Source organism: Pinus tabuliformis, chromosome Q, assembly GCF_031772625.1.
Source record: "Pinus tabuliformis cultivar Carrire ecotype Pingquan chromosome Q, CPIR1, whole genome shotgun sequence".
Lineage (NCBI taxonomy): Eukaryota > Viridiplantae > Streptophyta > Pinopsida > Pinales > Pinaceae > Pinus > Pinus tabuliformis.
Window position 1 is genome coordinate 12,881,136 of NC_142296.1, and position 20,122 is coordinate 12,901,257.

A 20,122-nucleotide genomic window follows, 5' to 3' on the forward strand; every position below is an offset into this window, starting at 1 on the left:
AATTGTTGCTTTAACTGTTTGAACTCCTACATGTGTTTCATTTTAGCGCGCCACTAAAGGATACTCTAACATATTCTTCTACATTAGCTGATCATATATATATCTTAAGGATATGTGCTAGACACTCTCTCATAGTTGAGCGTACTTTGTGGTTGCAGTTTATACTCCTTTCGTAAATTTTATTTTAAGTATCACAAAATGATGTTTCAACTGTCACACTTAGAAATAATTGTCGCTTTGCTATTATTTCAAGGTATGCATGTGGATTTTTCATTTTGTGTATATTTTTGGTGGGTTGATTTTATCTGAGTGTGAGATCGCCCTTTCAAGACTTATTTGCATACCTTGTTCTCTCTTGTCTTACTGATCCCACACTTAGCCATTTTAGAGTTTTCACTGTCTTTGCAAGTTGCTCAATCTTTGACCAATATTTTTTCCTCCTAGAACTGCACAGTGCGCAGTCCTAAGCCACAATGGAGCATCCTCTTCCTCTTTAAATTGTTCACTACACAGTCCTAGAGGAGAGTCTCCCTCCACCAGCACACTGAGAAACCTTGATTCCTAGGCCATCTGTTATCACTCAGGTTGTTCCCAGCCTCTTGGAGGGAATACGGCCGAGGTAACCACTAACAAATCTTTTAGCTGCATGTCCTAGCCTACCTACAACCAGAGAGGGCTCTCTCTTTGTAATTTAGCTTTATTTTGAAATATTTTAGGCTAGTTATGATGTACAGGGTTTTGTTTAAGTTTGTTGGATGGTGATTTTAGGCAGAGCTGGGATGCAAGTCTGAAATAGTCTATTTCATTGGGCAATGGAGTCAATGATGGTGTACAGCTGAAAGTGTTTCTTTGGGGAATGGTAGAATTACAGAGCAAGATAGGCAGTTCTAGAACAATTTTCAAATCTGGAGATTGATGGAATGAAGTCAGGGAATGAAAGGCAATCAAGAATCTTTCATTATGCTGGCAGGGGGGAAAGTGTATGAATATTATCCAAGAGCAATTAAGAATTCCTAAACAGTATTCAAAATGAAGGAATTAGTGCAAACATGAGCATTTAAGAATTCATATTTATGACTGATCCTGAAGGAAACATAATTAATAGTAGAGATTGAGCACAGGGTGCATTCAAGCAAATCTTGGGCTATTCTTCTTCTCTGTTATTAAGATTATGGAGCATATATGACATTTGCAAACATAGAAAACATAAAACAGAGTTTAGAATAACTTATTGTTCCATAAAATGACATAGGAATTCTGTAGCAGGTCCCAGAACATCATTCACACTTTCAGACGGTGCAGAAACCATGAACTTCAACAGCCATTTGTATTAGAGAGTCTCAGAGATTACAGCGTAGCTTAGAGAGAAAATCACCAACCCCAAATACATTCTATGGGGAGGTATTTATACAAAAATGAGATACAAAATATCTTATGGATGAGTCTTCATGCAATAAGTTCCCTCACCAACTCTTCAAGGAAGTAAATGAAAGAAATAAATGCTGTAGTAATTGTTGGTGCACTAGCTGTCCACTTTGTCAGAGAAATTTGACTTTTTGGACCAATTGAGTCGGCTGAAGCTGCGTCTTTAATTTGCGGTTTCTGTGTTTGCTGTCCTGGTGATTTGTTGAGTCACTGCTTTGCTGTCCTGCTCTTGGCATGCATACTTGGTCTTTCATTAAATTGTTGCAGTCATACTTTGACTTCTTTTGCCTGCTGTCTTCATGCTTTAACTGGTGGTCTGTGTACCCAATTTTTGCTGACCTGTAGCTGACCAAAATCTGAAGCTGACCAAAAGAGGGAAAAGGACCGAAATTACCTTGGCAAAATCTCCAGCATTGCTTGCCACCAATCCTCAGTAGGTAGCTGATGTCTTTGTATCTTTATGAGTGTTTCATCAGCTTCAGTGTATCTGTAAAAATTGGGCTGAACCTCAAATAGGTGATTTATTTCATGTTCAATGTAAAATAGGTTTTCTAATTTGTCATATAGAGTCTGTCCAGAGGGAGGCCCTATTTCCTCTGAGGTACTTGAGGATGCTGTAATCTGATTTGAAACATAGTTATTCATCCTGGTAATATATTGTTTACAGGTCAGTAGTCTTCCAGCACTGGTCAATAGGCTGGGTAATCACTTGCTCTGCAATGCTGCAAGCTTTATCTTGAAATCATCTATTTTTGCCTGCATTTCCTGGCACTTTCTTTCTAGAGTTTGCACAAAATTTCTTAGGGTCAGCACCTTTTTTGCTGTCAGAATAGTATTTGTCCTGCTACTGATGTCTAATGCTGCCAACTCCTCTTTAGTATGAGTGTTCAGGAAGTGAATCATTTTATTGGCCTGCTCAGGCATATTTCCCAATGCTACTCTAGCCCTTTGAGTCTCAAACTGAGCTAGGCCTATCAATTCTATCTGTTCATGTATGGCCTGAATCGATCGCCATTGGTCAGTGATTGACTGGCCAATCTTGGCCCACAAAATCTTCTTGATTTCAGCTAGATTTTTATCCAAATTAAGCTCCTTCTCTAAGGCCTTTACTTTGTTGTCCAAGGCTTTTATTTCTCTTTGTTTCTCAGCCACTGTCATCTTGGACTTGTCATAGCTTGCCTCCAGCTTGGCCAATTTTTCTTTGGCCTCTTTCACCTCTGTCACCTGAACTTCTAGCTCTTTGACTGCTTTCATCATTTCTTCCATGCTCATGCTAGATTCAGGGGCTGTTGCTGTTGCTGCTGTAGCATCTGTAGTTGATGTAGCTATTGTGCATGCTGGGATAACAGGAGGGATCGCTGCTGCTTGTGTAGGATGAACAGTAACAACAGTTGGAGTTGTTTGAGGTGGCTGGGAGGTCGACTCTCCCTGCTTGCCTTGCAATGCTTTCTCCAACTCTTCCTCCATCTGAATTATTCTTTGGTTCATCTTCATTAGCAGATCCATGGTATCTTCAGCTTCTTTCTCTTGCACAAGTTCTGCAGTTTGAGGGTGCATGGTTACAGGGATCCTCAATTGCTTTCTCAGTGCAGCAATGTCTTCCTCTTTTTTCTTTATGAGGCTCTGGATGGCTTTAGCATCCTTCTTAGGATCATGTCCTAGTTCCATAATGATCTCCTCCGATGTCTTTATTCTATTATCTTTGGCAGAGGAAGACATTCTTTCCAAATCCAATTGAGTGTTTGTGTTTTTCAATGATTCCTTGAGTTGATGAGCCAGCATGGCCTTGTCTTCTAGGGTGGCATAGACCATCTCACCTGTTTTCTTGTGCAGCTCTATCTGGTCCATCGGGTGTATGTCCTTGGAGAGGACCTCTAAGCTTGTCTTTATATAATTTGCAGCTGTCTGGGGCTGTGGTATCTTGGGCTTGAAGTGACTCAGAATCATCTTTTCCTCCTTAAAGTCATAAGCTACCATTAATCTCTGCTGTTTGGAGGGTGTTGCCTTGAGGAATTGATCATATAGCTGTACTCTTAACAATTCATTCTGAGCCTTGATTTCCATGAAAGTTGATTTGATGCCAGGTGGTTGCTTGCTTTGCTGCCTTGAGGAAGAGACCTCCATACCATGCTGCCTCTCTTGTTCTTGCTGGAATGAGCTAGTGGGTGTTTGCTGGCTAGTTTCTCTTCCACTCCTCGGGCTCTCTATGACTTCTTCAGTAATTTCTTCCTCAACTTGAGGATCAAATCTCTGTCTTTTGGCTTCTGGTTGCTGGATTGACCCACTTAGAGGTATGGTCTCTTCCCTATCCCTCTTTTTACCTCTTTCCTCATTAAGAGGAGTCTGTAAAGCTGGCACCTGTAGTGCCTCAGTTTGCTCTGGAGGGGCCTGCCCTTGACTCTGCTCCTTTGAGGTGGTAGGTTGTTCTGTCACTGTTTCCTGTTCTGCATCCATTACCTCCTTTCCTTTTGCTGTACCTGTTGCTGGTGTAGATCTTTCTTGGGCAGCTTGTGAAGCTGCAGCAGTAGATGTGCCTTCTCCGACTTGGTGTGGCAGTTTGAATGTTACCTACTCAAAAGAATCCAAGTCAAGAGTTTTTTCCAAATCTTTGACATTTCATTCCATTATTTCTTCCTGAGTGAACTCTTCAACTAGTGTACCTTGCACCCACTCATCTTGATTAGCAAATTGTTCAATTTGTGGGATTTTACAATGCTCATAGGCTGACAGCCTATATTTTATTTTTCTGGCATTAATAAAGCCATCTGGGTCATAAGGGACCCACCAAAAACTCCTTTTCAACTTGAGTTTCTCCCCCAATATTTGGTCAGCATCTTGCCAACCTTCCTTCTTGTTCATGACAAAGGGGCCTAGTTGGTCTTTGAATTTCAGGTGAGCCTTTTTCTTGGCACTATGAAAATGAGTTAAATCTGAATTGATGAGCTGCCTATAATACTCCAAGGCAAACAGTCTCATTGGTACATATCTTGGGAGCCTGTAGGGACAGAGCTCACAGCCATATATCCTAATGACAGTGTGATTCTGGTAAAAGTACCAGTCACCTATTTTGTAGTTCTTTGAAAGCTACAATATTTTCTGCATGTCATAGGATAGCCTAGCAGGAGGAGTTCTCATTAGGAGACAAGAGACTGGATAGACAAACAGGTCAATGAACTCACAGTAAGAGTAGGGGGAGTTCTGGACTTCATGAAAGACCGAGGTCCAGAAAATTACAGACCTCTTCTCTCCTTTAGAGTCCAATCTTTTGATGGGGCATTGGAAGCAGTCTGGCTGATAATACATGAATAAATGATAGATATAGGATGAATATTTGAAGACTCCCTCCCTATCCAGTTTCACCAGTTGGTCATGTATCTTATTGGAGATGAATTTGGCATAATTGTACTTGACAGCAGGGGGCTTTCCTGGGCTAAATGCAGACAGCATGACTAGTATAGTTTCATCAATGTGCTCACTTGTTTTGAAACCTAGTACATAGGATATCATGTCTACCAGTAGTTTGCCCACTTCATTAAAGCACACATAGAGAAAAGGAGGTGGCCCTGTAGGCTGGCGGTCTGCTCTCATGAATATTTTGGCAATTCGGGCTATCTCAGAGCTGGAAAGTTTAGGACCTTCATCAAGCAGGAATTTCATAGAGAGAGGGACCAGAAGCTGAGTTTGCTTGAAGTTTAGCATTTGGTTGATTGAGTTAGGAGTTATTTGGAAGAGGATGCTCCCAGATGGAGACTTGACTGCTCTTTGAGTTGGGTCATAGTTTTCACAGCAGAGGCGAATAATTTTAGGGAAAATATTGACAGAAGGGAGGAAGTAGATGGGCAAGTTTGATTCCCAAATGCCATAAATATCACTGTTGTTCAGGTAACTGTTTCTCAGTTGACAGAAGGTCTGCAAGTGGTTTCTGTCACCAACCAAATCCTAAATTAGGTGGTCCCTATCAGCTAGGGGTAATGCTTCAAGTTCCTTGTGAGGTGCATTGAGAGGAGTGATGTTCAAGGCTACTGGAGTGGCCATCTTGAATGCTCTATGTATGTAATGTGGAACTTGGATTGGTGTAACAACTGAACAGTAAAGATTGTCTCTGAAGCTTTCTAAGGGAGCTAGCAGACTAGACTTTGATATAGATGTGGCCCCACTGTGTAAATTTTTATGGTAGAAGAGCAAATTTGCAGAATTTAGATAGGTTTCTTTTGAATAAATCGCTTGGATTTATAGACTGTGAGTAAACTGCAGAGGGAATGGGAATGCTGTTTAGCCAAATGAGTGAAATTCTGTGGAGGATTTTAACAAAGGGAGTGAATGCATGGGTGGTTTGCAAACCTTTCCGGCGAGAATGACCTTAAAATGCGTTTTAATGGCGGAATTTGCAGAGGAGGGCAAATTTGCCGGGTTACTCTCGAACAGGGGGTCAACCAGTGAGTTTATAGGTGGGATTTCATGTGCCGGAGTGCTTTTAGTTTGAATTCGAGCTTCTCAGTCAATTTTAATGGCAAAATTTCTAAAAAACAGGGTTTATGGGTCAACTGTGGGTAAATACCTGGTTTTATGGCGCAGAGGACAGTTTGCAGGGGTGCCTTGAACTGTGGAGTTGAGCTGTGGAGCCGAATTCAGAAGGTGATTGACTATGCGGCGCTTGGTGGCGGATTGCTCGTGAAATTACATGCACGTTCTTCGCCGGCATAACAATAGAAAATAAGCCAAAATGGTCGTTTTCACGACTTTTTATTGAATTTTGGGCATTTTGGCGCTTTTGGCACTTTTCGGGGATGACGTCAGGATGATGTATTTTGGTGCGTAGTGGGTACGGAGGGTGACGTGGCATGTGACGCGTATGGTGATGTGGCATGACAGGGTGGCGGGGCACTGATGTCATTAGGTGATGTGGCAGTGGTACAGGGCAGTGGCAGGCCGACATGTACGCAACATCATATGGTGACGGGGATCTGACGTCATCGGGCAGGTGGCGGGTGGTTTCCAGTTTTCCCCGCACCACTTTTGACTCGGGGTGGTATTGGAGAGGGGGGCTCCAATCACGCCGGGAGATTGACGCGTGGCGGGGGTACTACAGCAATACCGCCAATCCCCCGGATGCTAATCTCCAGCAGATCGGGGGCTCCGATATGGCCGCCAACCGTTGGATGCTGGGCACGGGATCGGACGGCGGTCGGGCGACGATGGACGGTGAGCAACTTTGGACGCGGGACCCGCCTATTATTTAAATGTTTAATAACGCGCCGGGGGTAATAACTTTGGTTATATGGGTTTTGTCTTCGGTGTCGGGGATATGGTTTATTTGTTTAATCAAATATCAAATGAAACCCAAAATATAGCGCGGTGGGTAATATGGTAAGGTTTATGTGTGAGGGGGTCAATGGTTATTAATTTAACCAAATGTTAAATTAATCCCAAGCATTTTGGACGCGGAAGGACTAATAGAAGTCCCAAATGGACATAGTATTCCCCAAAAACTATATTATATGGCTATAGTGCCAAGGGATGGAGATATTTAGATTTTTTGGGCTTTTTCATATAGTTTTTGTAAAAATAGGGGTGGGAAAATGACTTAGGGAGCTAAATAATAAAGTTAGGTGTTAGTATGATTTTATGGAGTGAGACTGCATGAGTAACTGCCAAGTTTATAAAGTGAAAACTTAGGCATAAGAAAATGAAAGGAGTGTGGAATAATGATTTTTACACAAGAAATGTGGCTTCTTTCCACTAAGTAAACTTAGAGTTTAACTTAGTATTTCTCATAGAATGAAGTGAAACAGGACTATTGGGCAGATCCCAAGGTCCTTGAGGGGATGTTAGTCAAATATTTTTGGGGGAATGATGGGGAATTAGTCATGCTTCCATTGTTATGCAACCAAATAACTGCCATGGTCCTTGTGTCATTGATGGAATGAGTCCTTCTTGACAAGACAAAGGTGATCATAAACTTGCTTCAGCAACCTTAAAACTGCCTACCCAGCCTAATGCACCTAGCATTTTTTCTTCATTTTGATTGGGTGCACTTGGACTAGCAAACCCTGATTTTCCTCTTTTCTTTTGACTGCCCTCCTATCTAAATCTACCCTTATCTCTTCCAAGGGCCCATATTAAGCAGTTGGGCTCCTTAATTTCTCTACCTATCTATTCATCTGCCAAGCTTGAACTGTTTGGACAGATATTCTTTCTCTATTCTACAACAAGCAATTCAAACATGGCATGGTCCAGATTGAACTGTTGGGCCATCCATCAAGTGTGATAAACAACAATATTTGCACATTGTGAACTTGCAAACAAGATAGCAGTGGCATTTTGACTGGCCACTTTCCTGGTCTTTTGGTTTGGGGTTCATTTTCTTTACTTTTGTTGACCAATTTACTCTTTTTTCCCTTTGATTTTTCTTTTAGGGCATACCCTCTTTACATTTTTTAATTTTCCTCATTTGTTTACAAAATATGGAACCTTTGCAGCATGAAAAGATGAACATATTTGGCACTTCCATAGTCAATCATGAAAAATGAAACCTATTGGTATAGGAACCTAACACCATCAATATAGCTACCTAACCTTGACAACTGCGAAATTCATGTTCTCTCTTTTCTTGGATTGTACATTCTCAATTTCATTGGGTAGTGAGGCCTCTCTGTGTCACTAACTTACCCAACTATGCAAGTTCCTAATCCTTCCCTTTAGTTACTGCGCACTACGTAGTTTCACTGAGAAATATTTCCTCCTTCTCCCTATAGGATGCTCAACTGCATAGTTCTCCTCATCATCTGGGCTTCCTGTTATGCATTGCTAAATTCCAGTGAGAAAGAGATCACTTATGGGTCACTAAAGTCTTCATTTGTGCAATTAACTGGGCATGTTTCTCAATCACTATGCGTTATGCAGTTATAGTGATTATTCATTCTCCTCTTTCTCACTAAGACCCCTCACTACACAATCCTTTGTCCTACCTTACTCCCTACTACACATTGTGTTGGAAATGGCCTCACTACTGAGGGGGTGTGTGAATGGAATTATATAAATTTTATCTCTTTTTACGAAAGCAATAACCCATCAAAAAAACTTATGAAACCAGAATGATATCAATAGACAAAATAACGTAAAATAAACATAAAACACCATAAACAATACCAATGCATGCACATAAGAGAACAAAATTGCTTCTAGTGGAAAACCCTCTCCAGGGAAAAAAACCACCCGCTGATACTGCTACTCAAATATTCTATTATGTTGAACAAATTTTTACATATAGGAGCTACTACCTAGTAGTTGGAAGACTCGACTACTAAGATATTATGTTAGCAACATCAATTGGAAAGACTCTTCTCTCACAACTCTATGAACAACCATTCGCTGGAAGCCACCACAACCAACGAGCCTCGCTCAACACTACTGGACTATGGATAAATCTACTTCCCGTTCTAATATGTCTGCTAGAAGGCATCCACCTTATCTACAAATTGTCTATTATGAATCCTCAACACCGTCAACACCTCCATGCGAACCATGTTTCATGAATTTTCAAAATGGGCTCTCAAACTTGCTCAAAATGAGAAACCCAACAACCTCACTGATCTCAATAAGAAATCTGATAAAGAACCCAACTAAACATAGCTATAGATATACAATATGCTAGATAGAACAATGTAGCAAACTCTCACACTCACACTCATCAATCAATTAATTCACCAAATCTATAACTCAATACTCTCATAAAAGTATATATCAAATTATCCTCAACAATCAATACCTAGGGAAAATACCATGGTTATGCCAATTTGCACCATGTTAATCTCTAGGTCAATACCATGGGTAAATACCATGGTCATGCCAATACCTCAGACCCTTATACCATCATAATCTCCAAGCCAATACCATAGGTAGATACCATGGTAATACCAATACCTATAATGCCAATACCAAGTGTCGACCTGGACCACACAGAAACTAATACCAAGGTAATTCCAATGGCAGGAATACTTGTACCATGGTAATGTTTACTTCAACCACCCGCACATTTGTCACCATATATATGCATAAACTCATCAACCATACATAACATCTACCATAGCAACCATACATAACATTTGCATAATCCAAACCAAACCACTTGAAATAATAAAGCATATGCATCCAATGGGGTAACCATCTATAACAAGCCACCAATGACATAATCATATGACAACACATGCCTAGGTTGACATCAATGCCAACCATCAATCACTGCAACCAACAACTACATCAACATTTGCATCATCAATGCCAACAATCTCCCCCTTTGGCATTGATGGACACCCTAGATGGACCATCCAAATGACCATTGATCAGCTGATCTCCTCAAGCACTCCCCCTTTGACATCAATGGAAAAGGGATAAACTCATCAATGATATCATAACTGAATAATCAATATCTCCCCTTGGACAGTAGTCGAAACTGACCATAATACATCTCCAAGTAGAAAAGACTCTCTCTCCTCTCTAAGTGCATGACAAGAAGTAACAACAACACATCACAAGCATCAACAATATAAGCAACACTCAATTATCAACAACAAATGGATGTATCCAAGTAGCAGCAAAACTCAATCAATAGCTCCAACCACATCAACAACACTCTCCAATCAAATAAACTAAAATATACTCATGAACATCAACAACAACAACATAAGCTCTATGTCTCTCCTAATGTAGCATCAACACGGTCATCAACAACTCCAACAACACTTCTCCAACCAAGGCAACAACATGAGCAGTAAAACAATATAACATGAGCAACACTCTCTCCATCAGTATCACCAACATCATAGCATAACCATCAACAATAACATAGTGTGGGAAGCAACAACATCCCCTAATTAATGCACATTGACCTAACCAAAAGAATAGTGGAAACACATACATAGCAACAATCATGATCATCCAGGTCCATCAAAAAACAACATTTGAGCAGTAACATAATACTAGTAATACCCGCCCCCGAGCATCATCATCATCCTGCAATGAGGACCTCCTTGATGAATGTGACGTCTCATAGACCAGAAGACTGACACTTGACCAAATATTACATGGATTTATAGGCATTTTACATGGCTATAAATGACATCAATGACTCCATGGACCCAACTTTGACATCTTAACAATCTTTATCCAACCAATGAATTCACATGACATGACTAGAAATTTTTGAACATTTGTTACAGGGCCTTATAAATGAGATATATAGTTGACTATGATGATGACTAAAACAACACTCACTTTTATAGGGCTTCATTACGAAAACTGGATTATGATAGTGATATCCAAGCCTACAAATGGCTGAAGTATGAATTCCTTAAACGCATGACTCTTTACATGACAATGACCAACCAAAGTAACCTTCTAGACATGGACTCTCAAACTAAACTACGATTGGTTCACAACAAACATATTACATGAATGAGAATAGGAATTAAAATATGTCCTTTTGCAACAAGAGCAAGGATAACGATAGCATTGGTGATACTCTGCAACAACAATAGAGACATGATAAATTCTTTGAGGCCACATAGCAATACATAGAGAAAATTATGAAAGGTGCTAAACAACAAACACTAAGAATTCCAATAGTCCAACATAAAATTGTCAAACTAACCAAGGTACAACATTGCCAGTTTTCATCCACAACTAGTCAATATACTCTCACCCATGCCAATGGATATACGACACTACAACTTATGCCAACAAGCTCATCAAACACATCATCATCATGAGCATAAGGTCTCTCGCAACATGAGAAAATGACAAACAACAAAACATATAACAAGATCATAAATGACCTTTCAATGTACCTGTTGGTAGGCTAAATTACTCCATTTTTTAACCCTTTTTCCCTTCAAAACCATAACCTTATACCTCTGTTTTAACCTTGCAAACTCCCTTATTCCTACACGAGTCCAAGAATTGTATCCCTTCCTGCACTAGGTTTATGTTTCATGTTTAAGGGTTACGCATGTGCTTAATTAATCATTTTTGTAGATTTTATGCCTTTAAATCTTTGCAACAAATAATTCTCTTCCTAGAAAGTATTTGATGGACAATGAATTAATTATCTTGTTAGCATGGTCGAGTGCAGGTAGGATTCCTGCACCGCTGGCAAATCTTCAACTATTGTGACAACTCACCACTCCATGCGAACACTGTGTTTTGGAACGATTAACTCAAGTTGGGCTTGGAGCATGGAGGAAAATCAGGGATATGGTGGAGATTAGGTCGCCAGACAAATACCTAGAATAGTGTTTTGTTATAGTCGAAAGGCTTAGAACAAGCTGATGTTGTTATTTTGTTATAGCCAAAAGTGATCCGAATGGAAAATGGCATCAACCCATGGTACTCATCCACCCATATTATTCATCGACCAATGGAATTTACCCATGGTATTGTAAATGGCATCCGCCCGTGGTATTGTAAAATCCACCCTTGGTATTCATTAACCCATGGAATTGACCCGTGGTATTGTAACTGAGAAATACTATAAGTAACAAGTCACATTTTGTAAAAGGACAGATTGTCCGCCACAATGTAGCCTTTACAGTTATTATCGGTTTTAATAAAAAGTTTCTTTGTGGTTTCGTTTATTGGGCATTCTCCTCTTTTTCTTTTGGAAATTCAAGTTTTCAGATCTTGGGGGTCTCTACCCCAAGATCCATTTCAATCTTTCAGATATTGAGGGTCTCTCCCCCCAAGATCCATTTCAATTTTTTAGATCTTGCGGGCCTTCCCCCCAAGATCCGGATCAGTGGTATCAGAGCAGGTTGTGATTCCATGGGAATGAGAGTTTGATGCATATTTCAGTTTCAAATTTTGCAGAAATATTCAACAAACTTCAGGCATGTGCTACAACCTCCACAAAGCACTTCCTTGGGTCAAGCAGGAAGAATTTTTCTTTTTTCATTTTTTTGCAGGAAATTTTTTTTTTTTTTTTTTTGGGCGGCGACTTTTCAGATCAGATCTGAAATATTTGGTAAAAAATTTACAAAAAAAAATACTAGATCTGGATTCCTCTCGAAAAATCACCCAATTTCAAAAAAAAAATGGGTCAAATCGGAGTCCGGATGTGGGAGATATCGCTGATTTAAAATCAGCTATTTTATCAAAATTTTTGTGACGGCGGAACTATTGCAGCGCGAATCTGAGATCTCAGAGTGTCCAGATAAGGATTTCCATCACATGGGAAGATGCAAAATGGTCCTTCTGCTTCCAAAAACAGGTTATAATAAATATTCTGAGTTATATTGATTGAGTTATGCCCATTTTAATTCTGGAGCAGCATTCGGAGTGGGTTCCCATTGGAGACGTGCCCTCCCACCCCACTTTAGTAGGCCCCTGCTTCACATTCATCAGTTTCAACATAGCAGCAATCGGCTTGGGTTATTTGGAGATGTGCCCTCCCACCCCAAGCTATGTAGGCACCTGCTACTTCATCAGCAACCAACATCACGGTTGTGGGTTATCCACATACCCACACTTCATCGAAGTCCATTTGCTAGGCCGCACACTGTTAGTATCACAGTTGGTCACAAGCATTATAGGGTATCTCTATCCTCGGATCTTCGTTCTTCATGGTTATGGGTCATCCACAAAACCACAGTTTATCGAAGTCCATTTGCTAGGCCGCACACTGTCAGAATCACAGTTGGTCACAAGCATTACAGGGTATCTCTATCCTCGGATATTCGTTTATCATGGTTTTGGATTAACCACATAAAACCCTTATCTTCAGTGGCTCTTCATATTCAACAAAGGCTTCATAGAAGGGAACTTTACGCAATGGGGACCATTGCTTCTTAAGGAGGGAGGAATGATCCGAATGGAAAATGGCATCAACCCATGGTACTCATCCACCCATATTATTCATCGACCAATGGAATTTACCCATGGTATTGTAAATGGCATCCACCCGTGGTATTGTAAAATCCACCCATGGTATTCATTCACCCATGGAATTTACCCATGGTATTGTAAATGGCATCCGCCTGTGGTATTGTAAAATCCACCCTTGGTATTCATTCATCCATGGAATTGACCCGTGGTATTGTAACTGAGAAATACTATAAGTAACAAGTCACATTTTGTAAAAGGACAGATTGTCCGCCACAATGTAGCCTTTACAGTTATTATCGGTTTTAATAAAAAGTTTCTTTGTGGTTTCGTTTATTGGGCATTCTCCTCTTTTTCTTTTGGAAATTCAAGTTTTCAGATCTTGGGGGTCTCTACCCCAAGATCCATTTCAATCTTTCAGATATTGAGGGTCTCTCCCCCCAAGATCCATTTCAATTTTTTAGATCTTGCGGGCCTTCCCCCCAAGATCCGGATCAGTGGTATCAGAGCAGGTTATGATTCCATGGGAATGAGAGTTTGATGCATATTTCAGTTTCAAATTTTGCAGAAATATTCAACAAAGTTCAGAGGCATGTAGCCACCACATCTCTTCTCAGAGATAAGCTACCATCGCCCTAGCTGGTTTATTTCCATTTCTGTTTGTAAGCATATTTCAGTATTTTATAGTAATGAATTGAGGTATTATTTCCGCTGCATATCTGTCTTTATGGTTATTTCTGTATTTTATTGCGTTCCTGTTTAAATCCGGATCAAAAAGGCTCAGATTGGAATGCTCATTGTAATTTGGTTACGGTCCCAGGCCTGGATGAATGTATCAAATGTAGGACTCAGATAGAAAATGGTAGCGAGTGATAGATATAGCAAGGATACTGTGATTTTTCCCTTTTTGTAATTTTGCTTATATTGCCCTCGTTCTATGCTGGATTCAAATTCATGATGTATATTTGCTGATCATTAATAGAAAGGAACTATGCCGTGTTTTCTCAATCTTGCACTATAACTCTGTGTTGATACATTGATTAAAGAACCAAGTCTTTATGTTTCCTAAATAGGGAAACAAGCTGGTTGGCTAGGGCCCAACCAACCCAGCTCGTTCTCCCTTGTGTTCTTCTATTTTTCTTATTAAGGTGTGTTAATTATTTTTAATGCAAAGTGTGAAGTAAGAAGATGTTTCTTTTATCTTTCTGCAAGGTTTAAATCTGATTTCATTACAGTGTGACGGATCCCTAGTGTACGACTTCGATTGAAGTTTAATCTTGTTTTCTACTTGGATCATGCAAGCACGCATTCCTGCACTAGTGCGTTTGCAGTTTCACATATTGATTCTTCCGGTTCATTATAGTAATGGTATTTTGTTTTTATTTGATAAATCTTAATGTGATCCTGAAGAGTGTGATTTCTATTAAGTCTTAATGTGATTTTGAAAAGCGTGGTTTCCATTCTAAAGTTCTTTTGATATTTAGAATTAAATAAACTTCTAAAACAAAATGTTGTTATGACACACACTGGTCCGTGCCTGCACTTTATACTATTTAGGAAAGATCCAGTTCATGCGTAATAATTCTTAAAGGAAATCTTTCTGGGTTTAAAAGGTTATGCATGCAGATCAGTAGTGTGGATAGCTATTACAAGATTGAAGCTTGCTATCACATTTAAATGATCTCTTAGATTACATGCAGAAGTTCCTTAATTAAAAGTGTGCTTTGACTTTGGAATTAATTCTTGTTTTAGTCATTAAAAGATTAGTTGAAGCATCTTTCGGTTTGAGGAATTTACTTTAAAAGTTATGTTCACCTTTGCAAGTTATTTTTCTTAGTCAACACATTCTTTATTTTCTCAAAAGAAGGATTGGAAAGCTTGGTGCAGGAACCTTTGTCCCGGTACAGGAATCGATCTCCTGATACAGGAACAGAGTGCTCTAGCCTTGAGGCTTAGAGTTCCTGCATAAAGACATAAATCTTCAGCACAACTGTAAAGTATACTCCCAACACTTAAACTTCGTTCCATTACTAGTGCAAGCACATTGTAGAAGTACATGAATAATAACTTAGTACAGGGAGGAAGATCTAAACGGAGCCAGATAGTTTCAAGGGTCTAATTATTAATCTGGAACATGACTATACTGAAGATAAACATAGATTTACATTTTCAAAGATTGTTGCAAGAGGTTTTGAGAATTCCTTTCATTTGTTTTCCTACGAAAGTACTTTCTTTCATATTCCAGCACTAGAATATATTTGGTGTAAATTGTCGGGTGATATTTTTTTTTTTGATTCTGCAAGATTGCAATTAAGGAATTAGGATAGAGTTTGGAAAAGTTCATATCATTTCTGGAATTTCTTGTGCTTCATCTCTAAGTTTACAAAACTCCCGAGTTCACAATTAAGTGTTGAATATGTCTACTTGACAACAATTCCTCCACCCAACATTTTGGCGTCATTGTCGGGGAGGCGATTTGAAATTGGTAAGAACTTTCCATTTTTATGCAATAGGGGTAAGTCTGCTATTATTTTTTCTACAATATGCTTCTGTTGTTTTGAGGATTTTACGAGTGCTGATTTTCTTTTCCATTGCAGCAATTAACAAATTCTTTTTCTTTTATAAGCATTTGAATTTTGTTTTTGGATTTGATTTTTTAAAATGAATGCCTAAGAAAGGTAGGGGTCCAAAGCCCAATAAGGGTCGACAAAATACTAAAAGATCTGAAAACTCTTCTCATATTGGACCTTCTTTTGTAGGTAGGAAGTCCAAGTTAACACAAACTCATCACGCCAGAACAGTCCACCTGGATTCTGGACACAGTGATTCAAGTGTGACACAACCCGAAAAGGGGAAGAAGGAGGCTAAAGGTGATCAAAAAGTTCAATTCAACATTAGTCAACCTTCACCTTCTAGAAGTAGTCCGATTGGAGGCACAACAATGGTTGATCATGAAGACCATGCAGAGGGGTCTGGCGAGAACTAGGTAAATGATGAGTAGTCCACTTTTGGATTTCCAATAGTGAACTCAGAAGAGAATGTACAAATGAAGAATATTTCACCTTCAACTCTTCCACACTTTCATGGTAAGGTGCATGAAGACCCAGATTCATTTCTTTTTTAATTTGATATATTATGTCGGAGTTATGATTATTCTTCTGATGCCTAGAAATTAAAGTTGTTTCCTGCAACTCTCAAGGATTCAGCCTTGCACTGGTTCATGGGACTAGGAGGAAACATTGTAAGTTCTTGGGACCAAATGAAGAGAGTATTTTTGAATAAATATCAGGAATATTGTAAAACTAGAGAAATGTAGGACGAGATCTTCACTATTGTACAAGGTGATGATGAGACTTTGGAGGATTACTTAGAAATATTTTTGTATATACTCCAAAGGTCCAAACACAAATTTGATTTAAGTACTATTCGAACCTTGTTCCTACGAGGAATTACTGAGGATTCTAGACATAATCTGAATTTGTTAGGACAAGGAGACATTTCTCATAAAACTTTTGAACAAATTTGTGACTTGTGCAGGAAGTTCTCTAGAAACCAATCTAGATCCACTAGAGGAGGTCAAAGCAAAACTAACAAATTGGGATCTACATATGCTATGATCATTGGCTTGGAGAATAAGATGGACAATATGAAAATTGAAATAATGAATACTGTTAGAAAACAAATAGACTCTTTGAAATTTCAGCAAAAACTAGAAAAATAACAAGAGTCATTGTCTATTTTTTGTACAAAGTGTAGAAAGAAGCATCCATTAAGAGAATGTCTTGCTGATATGAAAAGTGCTAATAAATTTGTGATTTCTGCAGAGAACCATGCCACCGTGGATTTCCCTTCCATACCTTGATTAAAAGCTGTACTCGAAGGAGAGAATTCCGAACCTGAGTCTCTACATGCCATCGGAGTGCGAAGAAATTGGCCTCAGGTAAGTGCAGGTATGGCTCCTGAACCACATTTTTATGGCTATAACGCATCTCCATATTCCTATTATAATAATAATAATCACTCTCAACATTGGCAGCATGGGAACCATTTCCATCATGGACAGTCCTCTCAACCTTGGCAACAAGGATGGAGAGGGCCAAACCATTCATATCATTCCTATCCTGCCCAGATGCCATCATATCCTCCTTCTTATGCACCACACCATATGTCACAACCATCGTTTCCGTCTCTACCTCAGTAGGGTCAATCATTTCCACCATTTCCTTTGCCACCACCATTCAAACCACCCCAACTACTTGCTCAACCAGTACCGAATCCTAATAATAAGGCGGTACAAATGATTCATTCGGTTGGACTGTCCCCTCTTCCTACCTATCAAACCTTACCGGTTGGGATAAATGAGATTCAATTGAGATCGGGAAGGGTAGGTAAACCAGAAAAACAAAAATAGTCCACGATGATTATTGAAGAGAAAAATGAGGAGGTAACTCCTGATCATTCGAAAAACAATATCACCCTCCAACCCATTCCTGTACCTTCAGATTCACCATCTTCTTCAAACTAGCCCCCCTATCCAGAGCGGTTGGCCATGGAGAAGAGTGACCTCGAGTCCACCTTGGCTTCTGAATTAAGGAATCTTTGTATAAAGGTTCCTTTACTTCAGGCTATCCGAGAAATTCCCATCTATACCAAGATCATTCGAGAATTATGTCTTAAAAAGCCAGGGAGGAAGAGAGTAGAACCTTGGACCATTCAGTTTGTTGGTAGAGCAGCTGAGTTGATGATAGGATGCGTATCAATGGAGAAATATACAGATCCTGGAAACCCAATTGTTTCTGTCTAGATAGGTGATATCCTTGTCTCTAATGTATTAATAGACCTGGGGGTAGCCATCAATGTGATGACCAGGCAAACCATGGAACAACTTGGGTTGAGCCACATTCGTCCTACACCCACCGTGCTTGAACTTGCAAATAGATCTAAAATCAAGCCTGATGGAGTATTGGATGATGTGGTTGTCTCTATAGATTCATGGGAATACCCCATGGATTTCATTGTGCTTCAGCCAAATAATCTCGTGGGAGGACATCCTTTGATTATGGGGTGACCATGGCTTGCCACGGTTGATGCCTATATTGGATGTCGCTCCAGTGACATGTACATTTCACATGGAGACTCTAGGAAAAAGGTCACCTTATACCCACCTGCTAGATCTATTCGGGAACTCAAGGATACCTTATGGTTAGATTATGACAGTAGTGATGAGGAGACTCGACCTATTTCTTCGATTCAACATCATATCGAGTCTGCTCAGGATGGTGAATTGCGAGATTTCTTGAACAATCTAGACACTATGCCTAGTTTTGATACACTTCATTAGATCTTTAGTCTGGATTTTCAAGAAAACTCTGATTCCCAACCTTCCTTATCCCATACTGTGGCATCATCTTCCTGTACTCTTGAGCCCGAGACTACTCTTGTTGAAATCAGTCCAGGCAAATCCTTACACATTAGTTCAGATCTGGATTCATCTCAGCAAGAGCATCTTGTTACCTTGCTGCGAGATCATTAGGATGCATTCACTTGGAGTTATGAAGACATGAAAGGAATTCCTCCTAAGACTTGTACTCATCATATCTATATCCAGGAGGGAGCCCGACTTGTCCGAAAACCCTAGAGATGAATGAATCCCACACTAAGAGATATTGTTAAGGAAGAATTACAAAAAATCTTAGATGCTAATTTCATCTACCCCATTTCTGACAACCAGTGGGTCTCTCCATTAGTGATATTCACTAAGAAAGATGGGAGATGGTGTATTTGCATTGACTATCGAGAATTAAACAAAGCCACTCTCAAGTATTACTTTCCCCTTCCTTTCATCGATCATGTGCTAGATACCCTTGCCAGTAAAAAGTACTTTTCATTTTTAGATGGCTTCAATGGGTATAACCAATTCCATATCACACCTTCAGATCAAGACAAAACCACCTTTACATGCCCTTGGGGTACATTTTCCTAATGAGTGCTTCCTTTCGAGTTGTGTAATGCACCCACTACCTTTCAAAGGGTTGTGCTGGATATTTTTGCTGATCTTGAATGTGTTGAGATTTATTTGGATGACTTTTCTGTGTTGGTAACTCATTTGATGAAGCTATTAAAAATTGAGAAAAAGTGATTTTACGTTGCCAAGAGGCCCATCTTGCTTTGAGTGATAAAAAATGTAGATTAATGTGCAAATTAGGAGTGGTTCTTGGTTATTTTATTTTTGACAAAGGTATTCAGGTAGACCCTCTTAAAATTGAAGTTATTATTCATATGTCTACACCCAAAACTCAAACGGAAGTGAGAGGTTTCCTGGGACATGTTGGTTATTACCGAAGATTCATTGAAATTTTTTCCAAGATTGCTACCCCCCTTTTTTGATTACTAGCTAAGGATAGTGAATTCACTTGGTCCACAACTTGCCAATAGTCGTTTGAAACATTGAAGGAAAAATTAGTACAAACACTAGTTTTGAGAGGACCAAACTAGTCCCTACCATTTCATATTTATTCGATGTTTCAGACACTGCTATTGTCATAGCCTTAGGACAAGAAGAGAATAAACAATCCTATGCTATTTACTACATCAGTAAAAATTTGTCACCTGCCAAATTTAACTATACAGTGACTGAGAAAGAATTTTTAGCCGTTATTTTTGCTATTAATAAATTCAGACATTATATTACAGGATATGAATTTTATGTGCATACTGATCATTCTACTATAATATATTTAATGAATAAACCTTTAACTAGTGGTAGAGTGACTAGGTGGTTACTTTTATTACAAGAATTCAATGTTACAATTGTTGATAGGCT